The following is an 18,735-nucleotide window of genomic DNA, read 5'->3' as shown; positions in this document are numbered from 1 at the left end:
CCTGCCCCCTTATTTCTTTATAGATTTTGGAGGGTGTTACAGCCTTCATAGTGCTATGTTCATACATGTAGTGTTGTCTAATGAATCCATTCCTGATGTGAGTAGGTTTTCAGAACTACAAACTCTCCTCCTCCTTGATAATGCCTCTGTATCTATTCCACTGCACCTCATTTCTGTAACATGGTTTCTATTTTTAGCTTTGTCTGCCAAGCTTTCTTGGGAGCTTACCCTGTTGCTGTTGTGAATCTGAAACATAAAGTATATATTTCCCATGTTAAAAAAAAACATAGACAACTTGTCCATGTTTAAACAGCTTGTCCATGTTGAGTTCCTTAAAAGTAATCTTTGATATTGGCTCTTATATGTTCAATTTTCTGTAAAGTTCTGGTTTGGTTGATAGAAAGTCCTGAAAATCTGCAAGTTTGTTGAATGTTTTTTTAATTTTGCTGGATATATTTTTGACCACAGGCCTAATTCTTTTGCTTATCTATAAATATGATTTGAAGACCTGCAGCTTTTATTGTAGTTGCTAATAAGCTTGTACAATTCTAATTGTAACTCCTGCATATTTGAATCTTTTTTTTTTCTTGTTTCTTGCAAAATGTTCACTTTGAGCTGGTGGCAAAATTTGACAATAATATTCTTATGTTTTCCACAAAGAATCTCTTTGAGGTGGTGAGTGGATTTTTTTCTATTTCTACTTTTCCTCAGGTCCTATCACTCCAGGACAATTTTCTAGGATTATTTCCTACATTGCTGTGTCAAGGTTCTCTTTTTGGTCACAACTTTCTGGCAGTCCAATTATTATTATATTTTCTCTTCTCGATCTGTTCTCCAGATCTCTTGTTTTTCTTATGAGATATTTCACATTCTGTTCCATTTTCTCATTCTTTATAGTGTTTTGTTTTTTGTTGGTCTCTCATAGCTTCACTGGCTTCCCCTTCCAATTTTAATTTTCAAAGAATTATTTTTCATGTTTGAGACTTTATACCTCCTTTTCTATTGGTTAGCTTTTTCTCATAATCTTCTTGTTTTTCTTGGATGGTTTTAATTTTTTCTTTAGTTTTTCCTCAGTGTTTCTCATTTTATTTTTTAATTCTTTTTTTTTTGAGTTATTCTATAAATTCTCTCTAGGGAAGGGAGCCATTTCACATTACTCTTTGGGGTAGAAACTTTTTTTTTTTTATTAAAGTGTCTTCCTCTGAAGATGAACCTCCATCTTCCTTGTTTCAATATGTTTCAATAGTGGGGTTCTTTCTTCTTTGCCGGTTCAATTTTTTTTAATAAGAGGTATTAGTGTAAGCACTTCTAATCGTGGGGTTGGAGGATGGTGCCTCAAGCTTCCCTTTAGCTTTCCACTCTGACCAGGAACCCCCAAACAAGAGCTACCCCCTCCTGCAAGTGCCCACAGCCAGCAGTGCCCCTGCCCTGTTACTTTTTCACTTACCGGGTGCTGATTCCTTCTCACCCAGGATCACATCTCAGCAGCACGGATGGGCCTGGTGTTCCCAATCAACCAAAGTTCACTCAGTCTTCCTGGACTCAAACCCAAACTTGACAAAGACTCCAGAAGGCAAACATGTCTGTGATTCTTGCTGAGGTTCCAGCCACACCTAGCTAGCCCAAGGGATCCCCACTTGAAGTTTGGGGGAGCTAATCTGGAGATATTTACACTTCTAACAGGTTACTCTTCAGCCTGAGGTCATTCTTTAGATCTTGTTGGTTTGTAGCAGAAAGGGACCCCTGTTCTGTCCCAAGCCTTGTTGGTTTTTCACCAGTCTATGTTTACCCTGAGGTAAAAATTTGTTCTATTTGTGGGTAGAATCAAGGAAGTTTCTTGTAAAAAGTGAGATTTTAGTTGGGATTTGAAGGAAACCAGAAGTCAGAGATGAGAAGAGAAAGCATTCAAGGTGTGAGGGTAGCCAGTGAAAATGGCCAAAGCTGGCAGATGGGGAGTGTCTTATTTGTGGATAGAAGAATCAATAGGATAGCAAAGGATGTAAGAAGATTAAAAGGTATGTGTTGGGGAGGGGGGTTATATTACTAAGATTTTTATATTTGATCCTAGAGGCAATAGGAATCCACTGGCATTTTTGAGAATGGTGGATTACAGGGTCAGACCTTTGCTTTAAGAAAATCACTTTAGTGGCTGAATGGAGGATGGATTGGAACAGGGAGGGATTTGAAGCTGACGGCCCCAGCAATAGGCTTTTTACTACAAACACGGTATGAGGTAATAAGGATTTAAACCAGAAGAGTAGCAGTGTCAGGGGAGAAAAGAGAGTATGTTTGAGTGATCTTTAAAGAGTGAAATTGACAGGCCTTGGTAAGAACTTAGGGGGTTGGATAAAAGATAGTGGGGAGTCCAGGCTCAGGCCTGTGCAGTGAGCCTAAGAGCCTGGGAGGATGGTGCCTCCCTCTACAGTAATGGGAAAAGGGGTTAGGAGAAAAGCTCACGAGTTATGTTTTGAACATGTTGAGTTTAAAATGTTTAGTGGACATCCAATTCTAGATATCTGAAAGGCAATTAGAGATGGAAGACTGGAAGTTAAGAGAGAAGTCAGAGCTGAATAAATAGAATAAAAGTGAAAAGTAAAATCCATGCAAACTGATAAAATCAGTGATATGTATATGTTTTATACTTTACATACAATCTCACTGAATTTTAACAATCACCTTTTCAGTTAAGTTCTGTCATTATTAATTCCATTTTAAAGAGGGGAAAACTGAAGCTGAGAAAATAAGTGACTGACTGCCCGTAGAATGCTCGATCCATTATATTACACAGCCATCTTATTCAATTCCCTCCTGAACTAACTCTGCCAACTCCTTTATTTGCTTCTCCATGGAGGAAATATCAATCAGTCTTTCATGTAGTTATAACTTCTCCTTGTATCTCTAGATATAGTTATATTTAGATACAGCTGCTCTTTGTCTTATTTCTCTGTTTCATTTGTAATAAGGTCAAGACATACCTTTAATTTTTTTTTCCAGAAGTATGTCTCTTTGGCCACTGGGCAAGAATCTCCTATTTTTATAACAGCTAAATGAATATTTGTAGAGGGTTTTTATACTAATTCTTGGTACCCGCTGCCCTTTTTGACACCACTTCCCCATAGAAGCCAATGGAGGCCATATGGGACTGAGGACCATGTTTTATTTTCTTCACTGCATGGTTTTCTGTGAGCAAAGAATTTATCAGCAGGTGGTCAATCTACTATTGAAACTATCTATACGAAAACTGATCTTACAAGCAGATATAAGTCTCTTACAGGTCCATACTCAAAGTCTTTCCTTCATTACAGAGCCTTCCAGAGCTCGTGCCTTAATGGTATAGATTTAAAGAACCTAGGGAGGCACATGCCCACCATGCTGAGTGATCATTATAGGACTTTTGTGAAGAATAATTCTGAATAGAAGAGCTGAAAGGGTGACAAACTTTAAGCATTTACACAAGCAAGACACTTTGCAGTTAAAGGGATTTCTGATGATTTGTAAGATGGACGAAACGAAAGGTCTAGAGGGTGTTGTTTTTTAAAAATAAAGTGGTCCTATTTTAAGGCATTTTAAATAGTAGTGTGAAATTCATGGAGTGGACATGAATCTTAACTAGAAAAATAATTGAGAACCTTAATGCATCTCAAATATTTGTCCTCAGATTAAATTAAAGAAGATGGTATTAAAAGTTGCATTAACAGTTAACATCCCTTCCTCTCACTCTTCCTAGCCTAGTGAAAAATGTGGGGATTTTTATGAGATGATCCCAAAGCTCCTTAAGAGCTTTATATTCCGGGAGACTTTTCCTTCCAAATAGAGAGAAAACCTTACCTAGACACAAATCAATCCTTTGCCTCAATCTTAATTTATGTAAGATCTAGCAAATGAAATGGAGGCAAGGCAAAGATTCCCAACGGGCCAAAAGCATACAAGAAATTCCCAGCATTCAGTTAACCAGCCTCCCCCTCTTCCATTTTAAAGGGAAGGTTTAGTGTTGAATAATACACCCCAAAGGCCTAAATTTGTACTAAATTTGCATTAAGCTGAGCTGGTTATACAGTTAGTGTTATAGAAATGTAATTTATGATTGGTGTATTAACATGACACATTAAAAGAAGACACTTTAAGAGTGATTGATGAGAACACACTTAAGAAAACCTTGCAAAAAAATTATGGAGTAAAAGCCAAAGTAAAGGAAATATTTGACTGTTCTGTAGTAAACGTTCTTACTCAGAGGCACTTCATTTGGTATACAATATATTTCTTCAGACTGACAATCGGCCGCCTTCACAGAGTTAGCTCACAATACATTGTTTCAAAGCTCATAACTTTTCTCCCTATTAATCTTTTATTGCAAAATCTCTTCTTCTTTCCATCATATGCCCTCTCACTATTTTGTTAAGGGACAATTGTTTGATTTGACACTCTTTACATGGATTTGGTAAGATAGTCCTCACATGGATTGAAAATTGACTTGAGTGTGCAAAAATGTTTGAGGCAGCCCTTTTTGTAGTGACCAGAAACTGGAAACTGAGTGGATGCCCATCAATTGGAGAATGGCTGAACAAATTAGGGTATATGAATGTTATGGGATATTATCATTCTTTAAGAAATGACCAGCAGGATGATTTCAGAGAGGCCTGGGGAGGACTTATATGAACTGATGCTGAGTGAAATGAGCAGAACCAGGAGATCATTATACACTTCAACAACAATAGTATATGAGGATCAATTCTGATGGAAGTGGCTCTCTTCAACAAAGAGATGATTCAAACCAGTTCCAATTGTTTAATGATGAAGAGAGCCTTCTACACCCAGAGAGAGGACTGTGGGAATTGAGTGTAGATCACAACATAGCATTTTCACTCTTTTTATTATTTGCTCGCATTTTATTTTCTTTCTCATTTTTTTCTTTTTGATTTTTCTTGTGCAGCATGATAATTGTATAAATATGTATAGATATATTGGATTTAACATACATTTTTAACATATTTAACATATATTGGATTACTTGCCATCTAGGAGAGGGGATGGGGGGAAAGGGGAAAATTGGAACACAAGGTTTTGCGAGGATCAATGTTGAAAAATTATCCATGCATATATTTTGAAAATAAAAAAGCTTTAATTAAAAAAAGAAAACTTAACAAAAGGAAAGTGGCTTGAAGATGAGGGACTAGATCTGGTCTAAGAATTGTTGATAGATGCTGTTAGATTGAATAAGAAACCAATTGGTGGATCAAGTTTGCGGGGATCCCAGCCTGACAGGAGATTAGAGGTAGGGGGCATTTTAGCAATTTTTTTCTCAATTCATTCATACTTTTTCTAGCCCACAGACAATGGGAAATTGGGCTGAGGGTGAATGCACAAAGTTAAAATCCCAGTTATTCATCCACCTTTGAATCATACTTTGGATATGCACAGAAATATCCTGTTTGGCTGGCAAAAAACAAGACAGATGGTGGAAGGAATGCAGCATGTAGAGGTAAGTTTTAGAAGTTTGTGATTTTTCACGTAATGGCTCCTTCTCACTTGTCCCATAATGGTCACTTTTTTCACATTCTACATTGTATTATGACCATTTATGAGCATATCTTTTCTCCTACATTAGGCTATGAACTTCATGTGGGCAAGACTTCATCTTACTCATATCTCTGCAACCCAAAGTACCTGACACAGTCTTTGGACCACAGTTTAACTACTGAGTAAGTAGTTTTTGAATTGAATATATTTAACATGGTATAGAGTGGTAGTATACTTTACAAAATGATTAGCACAATTTTAGAAAAGTAAATGATGGCTAAATGTTTGTAGAGAGGAACAAATGTTTTTATGAAGAACAAAAATGGGTTATTCCAAAAGTAAGTCAGTACAAATTTGAATTCTTAAGGAACTGCACTGGGACTTTAGGGGTACCCTGAATTTAAGGCAGAACATTGGGCCAAATATATGGAGTATTCACAGTAAGGAATAGAGGATAGCAGCATAGGGACTAAGTCTGTGATTTCACTACATCTTTTTTATTATAGCTTTTTATTTACAAGATATATACATGGGTAATTTTTCAGCACTGACCTTTGCAAAAGCTTTTGTTCCAATTTTTCCCCCCTTCCCTCTACCCCCTCCCCAGATAGCAGGTAGACCAATACATGTTAAATATGTTAAAGTATATGTTAAACACAATATATGTATACATATCCATACAGTTATTTTGCTGCACAAGAAAAATCAGACTTAGACATAAGGTAAAAATAACCTAAGAAGGAAATAAAAAATGCAAGCGGAGAAAAACAGAGGGAGTGGAAATGCTATGTAGTGGTTCATACTCATTTCCCATAGTTCTTTCTCTGGGTGTAGCTGGTTCTCTTTACTATTGAACAAATGGAACTGATTTGATTCTTCTCATTGTTGAAGAGAGCCACATCCATCAGAATTGATCATCATATAGTCTTCTTGTTGCCACGTATAATGCTCTCCAGGTTCTGCTCATTTCACTCAGCATCAGTTCGTGTAAGTCTCTCCAGGCCTTTCTGAAATCCTCCTTGTCATTTCTTACAGAACAATAATATTCCATAACATTCATATACCACAGTTTATTCAGCCATTCTCCAATTGATGGGCGTCCACTCAGTTTTCAGTTTCTGGCCACTACAAACAGGGATGCCACAAACATTCATGCAATGTGGGTCCCTTTCCCTCCTTTAAGATCTCTTTGGGATACAAGCCCAGTAGAAACACTGCTGGATCAAAGGGTATCACAGTTAGATAACTTTTTGAGCATAGTTCCAAATCGCTCTCCAGAATGGTTGGATGTATTCGCAGTTCCACCAACAATGTATTAGTGTCCCTGTTTCCCCACATCCCCTCCAACGTTCATCATTATCTTTCCCTGTCATTCTAGCCAATCTGAGAGGTCACAACACCTTCTAGATGAGGAAATGCCCACCAATGCTGGTGATTCTTGATTCCACAAGAATTCCAAAATATTTAGTCTTAAAGAGTTGCCTGGAGGCACTAAGGTTATGGTCAGAGGCAGATAATTGTTTTTATAGTCAAGCCCCATGTCTGCCATGTAATGGCTGTGTGACCCAGGGCAAGCCACTTAACTTTCCAGTATCCCAAGCACAACTCTGTATTTGAAGAGTGAAGTTCCTCACTGGAAGTGCCCTACAACAATAAAATAACAGGTCCAGACCAAAAAAAAATAGTCTCATTAGACTTGGTTGCAAAAGATCAATTTCCCACGTGCAATATTGGCAACTCAAAGTTAGAAATCAATTTATCTGAAAAAGATCTGAGAGTTTTAGTGAACCACAAGTGGACAACAGAACAAATGTGGCAGCCCACAAAAAGTTAATGCAATTTTAGCCCTATAACTTTTCCAAGAATGATAATGAGAGGACAGTAAGAGTATTAGTGTGCTATCGAGATGTCAGGCTGCATCTAGTCGGCACTGAGAGTTATGGGACACCCTGTATTTAAGACCGAATGTTAGGATAGAATGTTCTGGCCAGGGTTAGGCATCCCCTTTTAGAAAGGACATAGGTAAGCTTGAGAATACTCATAGAGCAAGGGGATGGGGAAAGTCGTCTGAAGATCATATCATATAGAATTGATTATTTTTAGCCTGGAGGCACAGCTGGAGATGGAGGGAAGATCTGACGAGCTGTGAAGTGGAAGGGTAATTAGACTTGTTGGATAAACCTAGGGCTGATCAATAGAAGTTGCAAAAAGACAAATTTCTCAGCAATCAGAGCTACCTAATACTGACAGGGACTGCCTCCTGTGGTAAGTGGGTTCCTAGTCAGTAAAGAAATGCAAGAAAGGTCTGGAGGGGGCACATTATTGAGAGGATTCTTTGTGAGGTAAGGTTTAGACCAGGGAAATCCTCTTCCCAATTCAAGATGTTGTGATGCAATGATTCCCTAATGAAAGGAGTAGTGTTTGCCCCTTAAGGTTGTGCCAGTGTGAGAAATGATTATGTAACAGAATTATAAGCAAAACAGTCTCTTCTCTTTGAAGCCCCCTCATGTTATTCCTGGCTGCCATGGTTCTCTAACCAGGGTAAGATTCCTAGATTTGGAGCCGGAGGGTTGTCGAGTCCCATCGTTACACATAAAACTGGGCCCTGAGTTGCCTTGCCCTAAGCCACAAAATTAGTAAGTGACAGCGCTGGGGTGGAAACAGAATTAGGACAAAGCAATTTTAGGGGATGTTAGAAATGTTCTCATTTAGATTGGTGAAGGCTTGAGAGTGGGGTTTCTCTGCTTTAGTGAAGCTGGGGTGAGAGCAGGGAGATTCACTGGCAGTTTACTGATGCCAGCTTATAGACAAACATTTGTGACAGTGAAAAAGGTTTGCAAAATGGCTGAGGTGTGGGAATGGCTCAGTTCAAAGGACTTCATCCACAATATACTATAGGTAATGAACTGCCATCCTGATTTCAGAGTGATCAAAGTGGTTTCCCCTTAATTGATTGACTTTCTCGGAATGGCTCTGAACTCTCTTACTATGTGGTTGGGAGGGAGGAGATGGGAGCCCGATGGAAGAAGTTGGGGTGACAGTAGAGACAGGCTGAATGAAACAGGCTGAGTTGAAGAGTGATGGCTTTCTTCTTTTTAAAGACAGAACTATAGTGATTTAATAAAAACAACAACTGTAGAGCAACATATTTGTTGAAAACTAGCACCTTTATTCCACCAATGAATTATCTATCATCTTGTATCATCCAAGCGCTGATGTCTTATCATCTTGGCTGGAAATATTTGCAAACAGTAAATATTGTCATTCTTTGTTTCTGTGCATTTTGCTTTTTTATGAGCCATTTTTATTGACAATATGTCATGTGGTTTTGCTTTGACATTGTAGTGTATCATTATATCTGCAATTGGTCACTGAAATATTGATTTAGGAGCCAAAGGCCTAAGAACTGTGTAGAACTTATGGTACGTTATTATCCCTTTCCTTGTCTTCTTACTGTTTAAAGGACAGTTTTTTACATAATTACTGTTATTGCATGTTGATTGAAGCTTTCCCCCCCTTCTAGCAACAACTCAACTGGTCCTGACTTGCAAGATTTTTATTCGGAAACATAACAATAGATTCTAAATTTAGAAGAAGTGAGATTCCTCACAGCTTGTTGGGCAAGATTCTGTATATCTTTCTATAACTTAGCACCAAGATATCTCTTTCTTCTCCCTCCTTCCCTTCCTCCCCCCCTCTCTTTTTCTCTTTTGCTTTCTGTTTTCCCTCCTTTGTCTCTCTATCTCTTCCCTTTCTTTTTCCCCTCCCTCTCTCCCTTTTTTCTGCAAGTGAGTGAATAAATGAATAAAAAGCGTTTGTTAATAACATATTCTGTACCAACATCATACTAAAGTCCTGGGGATACAAATCTAAAAGCCACATATTGTTTGGTGCTAGAGAGGGCACTCTTTGATCATAGAGCTGGGAAGTGAGGCCATGTGAACACTTCTTTCAGGATCAGTGGCAGAGTTGATTTGATCATGGTTCCAGAACTGGAGGGAGGGGAGGGAGAAGGAAAGGCAGCTATCTTGGTTGGTGAGAAGGCCAGAGAATAGGGGGTGAAGTGAGGCAGTCACTAGTCAAGGACCGCCAGACCCAGGATAGAAGTGGGACTAGAGCCAATTTTTGGTTTGCTCTTTCTCGTTAGCTTTATTAATATTGGGCTTGAATTTGTAGCCAAATAGACCTTACTAGCACTTTGCTCTCTTACTAAAAGACTCCTTCATTGGCAAGATCTGCTGATGATAGGAATGACACTTTCATTCCTTGAGCAGAGGGACCAGGAGCAAGAGTTCAGATGTTCTCATTAGGCTTCATCATTAGAGGAGAAGGAAATGGCAAATCACTTGAGTATCTCTGCCAAGAAAACCCCAAGCAGGGTCATAAAAAGTCAAGCGATCGAAACAACTGAACAAAAACAACAACGATCACACAGTTAAAACCTCTACTCTGTTGTTCACTACCAAAGATGACAACTTGACTCCAGGAGGAGATTCTTTAACTGTACTGTTTTGAGGACCCCTTGAGGCTGTCTTACCTTGTTTCATCTGAGGATCATATCCTCATTTATAGCTCAATAGCTACTAACAAAAAGCTCCCCAATTTGCAGATCAGAGAGCTGGGAGAGAGCTCAGAGAGTCCAATCCATTTTTTTTGCCAGATGAGGAAACAAACAGGTTCCCAAAGACGAATCGGTCTACTCAGGGCCATCCTAAGCTAGTAAGTATCATAGGGAGTATTTGAAACCAGGCCTTTAGTGAGCTGGATTTCACTGCAGCTTCTGAATTCCTCCTTGCCCTATGCTTAGATCACACTCTCTTTGGCGTCGCTGGTTTCCCTCCCATCCTCACCTTTGGCTAGATTTACTCTGATGCCCAAAGGGAAGGGAAGCCGGTTCAACTGGAATTCATGTTGGTGAAGATGGCAAGTAAGACTAACAACACTCTCGGTATATGTTCTGGGAACAACGTGAATGACATAGATAGGCAAGGCCCAGATAACTAGATGCTTTGTACGTTGTTTGGATGCGAGTGGGAACAAGCTCGTCTCTGAGGTCCCTGGCAGCAATCAGATCCCAGAATTCTGTACTTTGGGGATCAGGAACGTCATCTACTTCTTTCTAAAGAAGCAGAGTGTCTTAGCATTGGCAGTGCTGTTGGACATGTAATAATGGCATTAATGGTGAGAAGATATTGGGTATAGGGAAGTCCTAAGTAATCTTCTCACCACAGAAAGTAATAGCCTATTGCTTTTTGAAAAATGAAAAGAAGGAAAGAGGTTTATAATGATTTTCTTCAGCATCTGGGAATCCTTTGAGCAAGTTATTTTCTCAAGGACTCCTGCTGCTGTGAGTACTGTCACCCTAGCAAATACACAGTATACTGCCCACATTTGGAAAGAAAAAACCTTAATTGTATAATATTTTTAAACACATTAATGTGAATAGAGGCCAAGAGACATAGGTCCCGGCAAAATACTTCATAAAATTCATTTATAAGCTACCAGTTTTAAATTGTCTATGAGAAAAGTAGAATTATCTGCCTCTTTTTGAGGAGAGTCATTGAATTTGATGTCAAGGAAAAAAAATTGGGGTCAGATCCTGCTGGGGTTTTGACTATGACGTTCCTGATTGAAGTCAGTGGGAGTTTGGTGTGTGTGTGGAATGATGACAGCATATCTACTTTGATGACTTGGCTAGATTCAACATTGGCTTTTGAAGTGCCTAGCAAGAGTGATATCTGAGAGAACTTTTCAGTGGAAGACCCTTTGTCAAAATAAATTGTGCTTTGCACATCTCTGTAAGAAGATTATTACTCAACTCATCTTTCCTTTGATCGATCTGGAGAACACTGGGAACAGACAGTATTCTTTAGCTTCTCCTGCCATATTGAGAGAACTAGATACTACATTTAATTCTACTTATTGTGTAAACATTCTTGTATTCTTCATTGATGGTATTATGTATCAGAGTTCAGAGTGGTTATCTCTAGCAAACAGAAAGCTATTTCCCTAGCTATGGTTATGCTTAATGGTTCATAAATGTCTGCATAATAATGCTCTCATTTACTTACCCTTCTCGTTTATTTTCATCACGACTAGTTATTCTTTAAGGTCCCTTGTACGATGCAAATTAGTTATACAATTTTCCCCATTCTCAGAGTACTGAATTGACATTAGACGATCTGGCTGCTTTAAACTAGAATTCCATGTCAGAGGTTTCTTAGAAAAGCGTCTTACTGTTTGAAAGCTGTTTGTCCTTTGTCAGCCCCCAACAAGCCATATTATCATCATTTCTGTCATTAGTCCGTATGTATAGGAAATAAATAAAAAGGGAAAAGGGTTGGATTTCGAGTCCAAGACCAAGGATGGAATTCTGCCTCAGTCACCAGTTTGACCTTGAGGAAGCCTCAGTTTCCTCCTGACCCTGAATCAAGATAGCCTCGAGGATTCTTTCCAGCTCGAAATATACAATCCAATAAACACATGTCAAGGGAAATACAGCATACCACTAACTCTCAAACACTTACCTTGATTTGACTAATTTAGGGATGACAGACACTAATAGTTAAGGGAAGCAACTTGAAGACTTTCTACCTTAGTTCTTTGTCATTGGGGAGTAAGGAGACTATAGCTCTGTCAGGATTAAGAGTAGCTCATTAGAAAACAGGAACAGTGAGCTCGTTATTAAGGATCCAGAGTCCAGAAGAAGTGGGGAAAGGGTGTCAGGGGAGAAACCTGAGCCAGGAATATGAAGCAAGGTATAATAGTGGTTGGGTTCAAAACTAGGAAAAGTAGAGTTCCTCTTTTCAACTGAAGTACTCTAGGAATAGTGTTTCTTCAAGGAAGCAGCAAAGATATCTCAGGGGATAGACATGATTCATTGACAGCCAGTCTGCAACTACACGTGCTATTGTCTTTGAACTCACAATTCATTGATACTCAGTCAGGTGCCATAAATTGGTAAGGGCAAATATTTGGAAACAAAAAGAATGGTAGGTTTCCAAGATATAGATTAAACTGATTAACGGAAACCTAGTTGAAGCATTAAAATGACTGGAATAATTGAACTGACCATCTGTGACCCGTTTCATTTTTGGTCTTCTTAACCACAGGTTGTGGTTCAAGTTCTGGGCTCAGTCAAAAAGACCTGGGTTCAAATCTGCTTCTGACACACAATCTTCTCCAGAATGAATAATAGATTTCTGCCTTCCCTGTCTCCTTGGTTTTCCCTTTTCCTACTGCTTCAGACATGCCCAAGATTCCCTCACACTTAAAAAAAAAACCTTCACTAGATTCGTTCTCCTTATATTATTGTTCTACATCTTTTCCTTTTCTCAGACTTTGAGAAAAACTGTGTCCTCGCTGCCTCCATTTTCTCTCTATTTACTCACTCACTCCTCAACCCTTTGCAGTTTGACTTCTCTCATTATCATTCACTTGAAACTAGTCTTTTCAAAGTTACTAATCGTCTTTCTCTTTTTTATTAAAGCTTTTAAATTTTCAAAGCATATGTATGGATAATTTTTCAACATTAACCCTTGAAAAACCTTGTGTTCCAATTTTTCCCCATCTTCCCCCCACTCCCTCCCCAGATTGCAAGTAATCCAATATATATTAACCATGGTAAAATACACATATTAAATCCAATACATGTATACATATTTATACAATTATCTTGCTGCATAAGAAAAATCCAATCAAAAAGATAAAATGAGAAAGAAAATAAAATGCAAGCAAACAACAACAAAAGGAGTGAAAATGCTATGTTGTGTACCACACTCAGTTGTTCCTACAGTTCTCTCTCTGGGTGCAGATGGCTGTCTTCATCTCATTGTTGAAAAGAGCCACACCCATCAGAATTGATCATCGTATAATCTTGCTATTGCCATGAACAATGATCTCCTGCTCCTGCTCACTTTATTCAGCATCAGTTCATGTAAGTCTCTCTAGGCCTCTCTAAAATCCTCCTGCTGGTCATTTCTTATAGAACAATAATATTCCATAACATTCATAGACCACAATTTATTCAGCCATTCTCCAACTGATGAGCATCCACTCAGTTTCCAGTTTCTAGCCACTATGAAAAGGGCTGCCATCAACATTTTTGCACATTTGGGTCCTTTTCCATCCTTTAAGATCTCTTTGGGATATAATCCCAGTAGTAACACTGCTGGATCAAAGGGGATGCGCAGTTTGATAACTTTTTGAGCATAGTTCCAGATTACTCTCCAGAATGGTTGGATCCTTTCACAACTCCACCAGCCATGTAACTAATAATCGTTCAGTTTCCAAATCTGATAGTTTTTCTCAGTCCTCATAGTTCTTGTATAATATATGTTTAAGAGTGACATCAGCAATAGTGTGGCTCAAAAGACAGATTGGGGTAGAGTTAAGATGAAAACACTCATTATGTTATACAAATGAGGTGCAGAGGAAGAATAGATACAGAGGCATTAAAGGCGGGGAGGAAGGCTCATAATTCTGAAGACCTACTCACATTGGAAATGAGTTCAACAAGCCACTCTACAAATATACCATGAAGGGCACAGCACCCTCCAAAATCTATAACGAAATAAGGAGGGATGGATGGATGGGAAACCAAAGAGTGAGGGAAGAAGACAAGGGAGGGATCCATGGATGGGGGAAGTTAAGTAATAGGAAGGCAAGTAAAGAAGCAGAATTAAAGCAGAGATGACTCTCTTTGTATAAGGATAAGAAAGATATGTGGGGGAGGGATGGCAGTGTGTGTATGTATGTGTGTGTGTGTACCTGTATGCATATATCTACATAAATATATCCTTTCTTAATTATAGCTTGATTAAGGGTGGAGGGAAAATGAAAGAGGAAAATAAGAATAAAGTTAAAAAGGTGAGCAGCAGAAAACAAAAAGAACTATTTATGGAAGTAAAGATGGACAGTCATTAATATAATTCCTTCTACTAATACATATACTTTCTTGAACTGGTAATTTGTTGTTACATATTTTTGAATCCTCCCTGATGTTCTGCTGGGCATGTGACAGTGTTCTATTTTATTTTATTTTGTTTTGTTTTCCCTTTTTGTTTCTTTTTTTTTTTCTTATTCTCTTTTTTTTTTTTTTTTTTTGTTTTTTTTTAATAGCCTTTTATTTACAGGATATATGCATGGGTGACTTTACAGCATTAACAATTGCCAAACCTCTTGTTCCAATTTTTTACCTCTTACCCCCCCACCCCCTCCCCTAGATGACAGGATGACCAGTAGTCTTATTCTCTTTTTAAAAAACAAAGTTCTTGACCTGCCTGCTGCATATGACACTCCTGACTCTACTCTTCCTGAATTCTCTCACTTTTCTGGGTTTTTGGACTTTTCCTTCTCAGTCTTCTGTGGTGGTTCGCTATCCATCTCATGCTCCCTAAGGATGAGTATTCCCCAAGCTCTCACATGGGTTCCCTTTTCTCTGACTACATGCCCTCTTGGTGAACCTTCTCCACTTCCATGGGTTTAATTGTCATCTAAATGCAGGTGCCTCCCAGATCTCTCTAACTAGCTCCACTCTCTCCTGAGATTCCATCCCACATCATCAGTTGCCTATTGGAAATTTCAAACTAGACATCTTAGAGGCTTTCCAAACTCAACATTTCCAAAACAGAATATATTAGCTTTTACACAAAATCTCTCCCTTTCCCAACCTTCTCTATTTCTGGCAATACTCCCACTGTCGGGATCTTCCAGCTTCATTGTTTTAGATGCCTCACTGTCACTCACTTCCACAGTCAATCAGTTGCCAAATTTTGCCATTTCACCCTTCACAACATCTTTCACATTTACTTGGGTGGCTGCTAACTTAGTTCAGACCTTCATTACCCCTCACGGAGACTACTGAAATGGCCTCCTTACTGGTCTTCCCAGCTCACTTAGCTCCCTACTTCAATCTATCTTCTCCTAGTGATGTTAAACTCAAATAGAAACTGGGCCATTAAACCATGCCCAAGGATCCTTGTAGGCCTCATACTGGCTGGATTTTAAAATGTAATATTATCTGTGTTTTATTGTATTTTTATTTATTGTGTTAAGTATTTCCCAACTAGATTTTACTCTGGTCAGAGCCATGTGCTTGGGTGTGTCGTGGGCTCTATGTGCTGCATGTTTGACATTTTCTTTAAGCCTACCTATGGCCATATCACTTCCCTATTCAGTCACTTTGAGTGGTTCTAGATTACCTCCAGAAACAAATCTCTTGTTTGGTTGTAAAATCTCTTACAGTGTGGCCTCAACCAATCTTTCCAGTCTCCTTATGGATTACTCCCCTTCTTCCACTCTACAATCCAACCAAATGGATCTTTCTTTTCTCCCTTGCACACAGCACTCTACCTCCCATCTCCTTACCTCTGGCTTGGTCATCTCCCACTTCTCTACTTTCTCTTCTTATAGAGCTTTTCTCTTCTTTCAAGCCCCAACTCAAGCACCACTATGTTATTTTTTTCCTGATCCCCCTAAATGCTAGTGCCCATCCTCCCTATCTTATGTGTATTTTTTTGTTTATCCAGGATTTTTATATTTTATATATTTATACATGTGTATTTTGTCTCTGCTGATAAGTGAGCTTCTTAAAAAATAGAGATTAAAAATAGTGAAACAATCTTTTTTTTGAATTTGCATTCCCAGCACCTAGCACTAGCACATACCCAGCAAATAGTAGGCATTTAATAGATGCTTGTTGATTGGTTGATTGGCACTTCTTAGCTGTGTGATTATGGGCATGTCAAGTTACTTCTTAGCCTCAGGGAACCCTCTCTAACACAACAGGGTCCGGAGGGAATTCCCACTCAGATAGCCTAAGGAAGAGGATTTTGCCTATTGATCTTGATCTAGCCTTTGAGAAAAGTCATTTCCTCTTTTAGGCAAAAAATGGGAAAATGAGTTCATGGAAAAATGTGCAAAATGGCATAACTGTTAATAAGCATTAGATTTTTCAATCCATATTCTGCTGATTAGAATCACTTTGGGCAATGGTGATTTAATCCTATTAACTAGTTGTTTAAATGAAAAGGAAACCTTTTGTTAAAGGACAAGGCTGAAATTCTGTTTGTTGACTCCTGGTTGGATCCTCAGATGATTGGAAAATTGAGGCTATAAAGAAGTCCTGGTTTAAAAAATAGATATCACACAAAAAATATAAATAAATAAAAAATAGATATCACCCCAAGGCCCTTTGAGGACTTTACCTTCCTTTTAAAATATCATTTAGGAGGGAGTAAGAGGACCAGATCATAAGAAAAGAAGGAAGCAAAGGATTAAAGATGCCTTTAGCAATGGAAGCATGATTTAAAGAGAAGAAAACTCAGGCCAAAAGAGATAGCTCATCTCCTCATCCCTTACCTCCACCCTACCCTCTTCAGACCCCCTCCTCTGAGCTTCTCCCACGGCGTGCCCTGTCCTCCAACTCCCACTGCCAATTTTCCCCAGGTCTAGTAATCTTCATAAGCTCTGCCAAACAGCTTGACTATAGCTTAAGGAAAAGAAACTAGTGATTGCTATATAAGCTTTCTCAAAATGATATTCCCCCCCACCAATATTTTTTTTCTGATAAGGTCGATGCTAACAAATGACACTCTAGAAATAATTCAGGTCTTCTCAAGCTTATTTATCTAAGCAAATAATTATCTTAGCTCATAATTCTGTCAAACAGGGCACACCATAGCAGAAACAAAAATCGGGGAGAGGCTAAACTGAATGTTTTCCACACAGAGGAGAGAACACAACAGCAGCAGCAACTAAACTACTGCCATTGCTGCAGATCCTGCACAATGATTCTCTTTCATTTTAATTTAAAATTAAAAAAAATTAAAATCACTTTGAAAAGTGATTCCTTTTGAAGAATTAATAAGCATGGAAAAAAAAATCCCAGGTAAGTGACCTAGCAGCTTCTTTCTAGGAGAGACAAATCAGGTGCTGCTGAGCCAAAGACCAGGGGACTTGATCCTGCAGAGATCTGCTGAGCCACCCTTAGAAATTCACTGTCTCGTATGATTTATACTAATTGTGAAATAAATATTATGGGAAATGAAAATAAGGCCAAAGATCATAGCTATGCATTTATTTAGAGTATTCTGTTGACAAGGTGTAACATTACTCACTTTTAATGAAGCGATAAGACGGTACAGTTTAAGTCAGAAAGACAGGTTTCATCTTACTTCTTGTACAGTACATTAGAGTCATTATTCACGACATAATTATACCCCAGAGTATCATAATTATAAAATGAAGTGATGGAAAAGAAGTGTGATGCTAGACAAAAGAAATAATCGGCTGAAAAAAATTGTCACTTCTGATCTGATAAAGAAACCTTGAATGAGAACAAAAGAACATTTAACCTCACTTGGTGCCAAGTGTCAGAGTCATGTTCAATTTTGTGATGACACTGCTGTTGGTCCAATAACCCGAGAAGACCTTGATGGTTGCCGAGTCTACTTAATACTGGAAGGAAGGAACTCTGGCATCTAGGGAACTATGCTGAAGGCCATAATACTAATTAAATATTGAGGAATTAAAAACAAAAAGTTCCTATTTAGATATGAGAGCTTTCTGGTATTGATAAGATCTATCATCCCTCTTGTATAAGGATCCTTTTTCTGGGATCTATTTTTGTGATAAATGACACTGGGAGATTTTTGTCACAATTCAGATGGAGGGTTCCATCTACAGAAGTCCAGTTTTGATTTTCTCCTGGCTGCTGTCATTGTTCTCTTTACGTTTTTAGTTGTATATACCATTTATGGGGTCATGTCCTTTTTAGTGCTTTATTCCTTCAGGTAGAGATTTTCAAGTGGGGCCTAAATAGCCACTTGCTGGAGATATTGGTGAGAAGTTACTGGTTAGATTACATAGTCTCTAAAGGGCCCTTTCAGCTCTGAGTGCAATGGGCAGCAATATTGCGCACATTTTAGCCTTCAAGTAAGGAAAAACTAGGAGCACTTAGTTGGTACTGCAATGGATAGAGAGCCAGGCCTAGAGTCAGGAAAATTCTATTTTCTGAGTTGAAATCTGTCCACATAAGTAACTAAAAATTGAATGGCTGCCCATCAGTTGGGAAATGGCTCGATAAGTTACGATATATGAATGTACTGGAATAGTATTGTTCTCTAAGAAACGAGTGGGCTGATTTCAGAATAGCCTGGAAAGACTTAGATGAACCAATGCTGGGTGAAGTGAACAGAACCAAGAAAACATTGTACA

The sequence above is a fragment of the Sarcophilus harrisii genome, chromosome X (assembly GCF_902635505.1).
Source record: "Sarcophilus harrisii chromosome X, mSarHar1.11, whole genome shotgun sequence".
Lineage (NCBI taxonomy): Eukaryota > Metazoa > Chordata > Mammalia > Dasyuromorphia > Dasyuridae > Sarcophilus > Sarcophilus harrisii.
The sequence above is the reverse complement of the archived record's forward strand: the minus strand, read 5'-3'. Positions refer to the sequence as shown.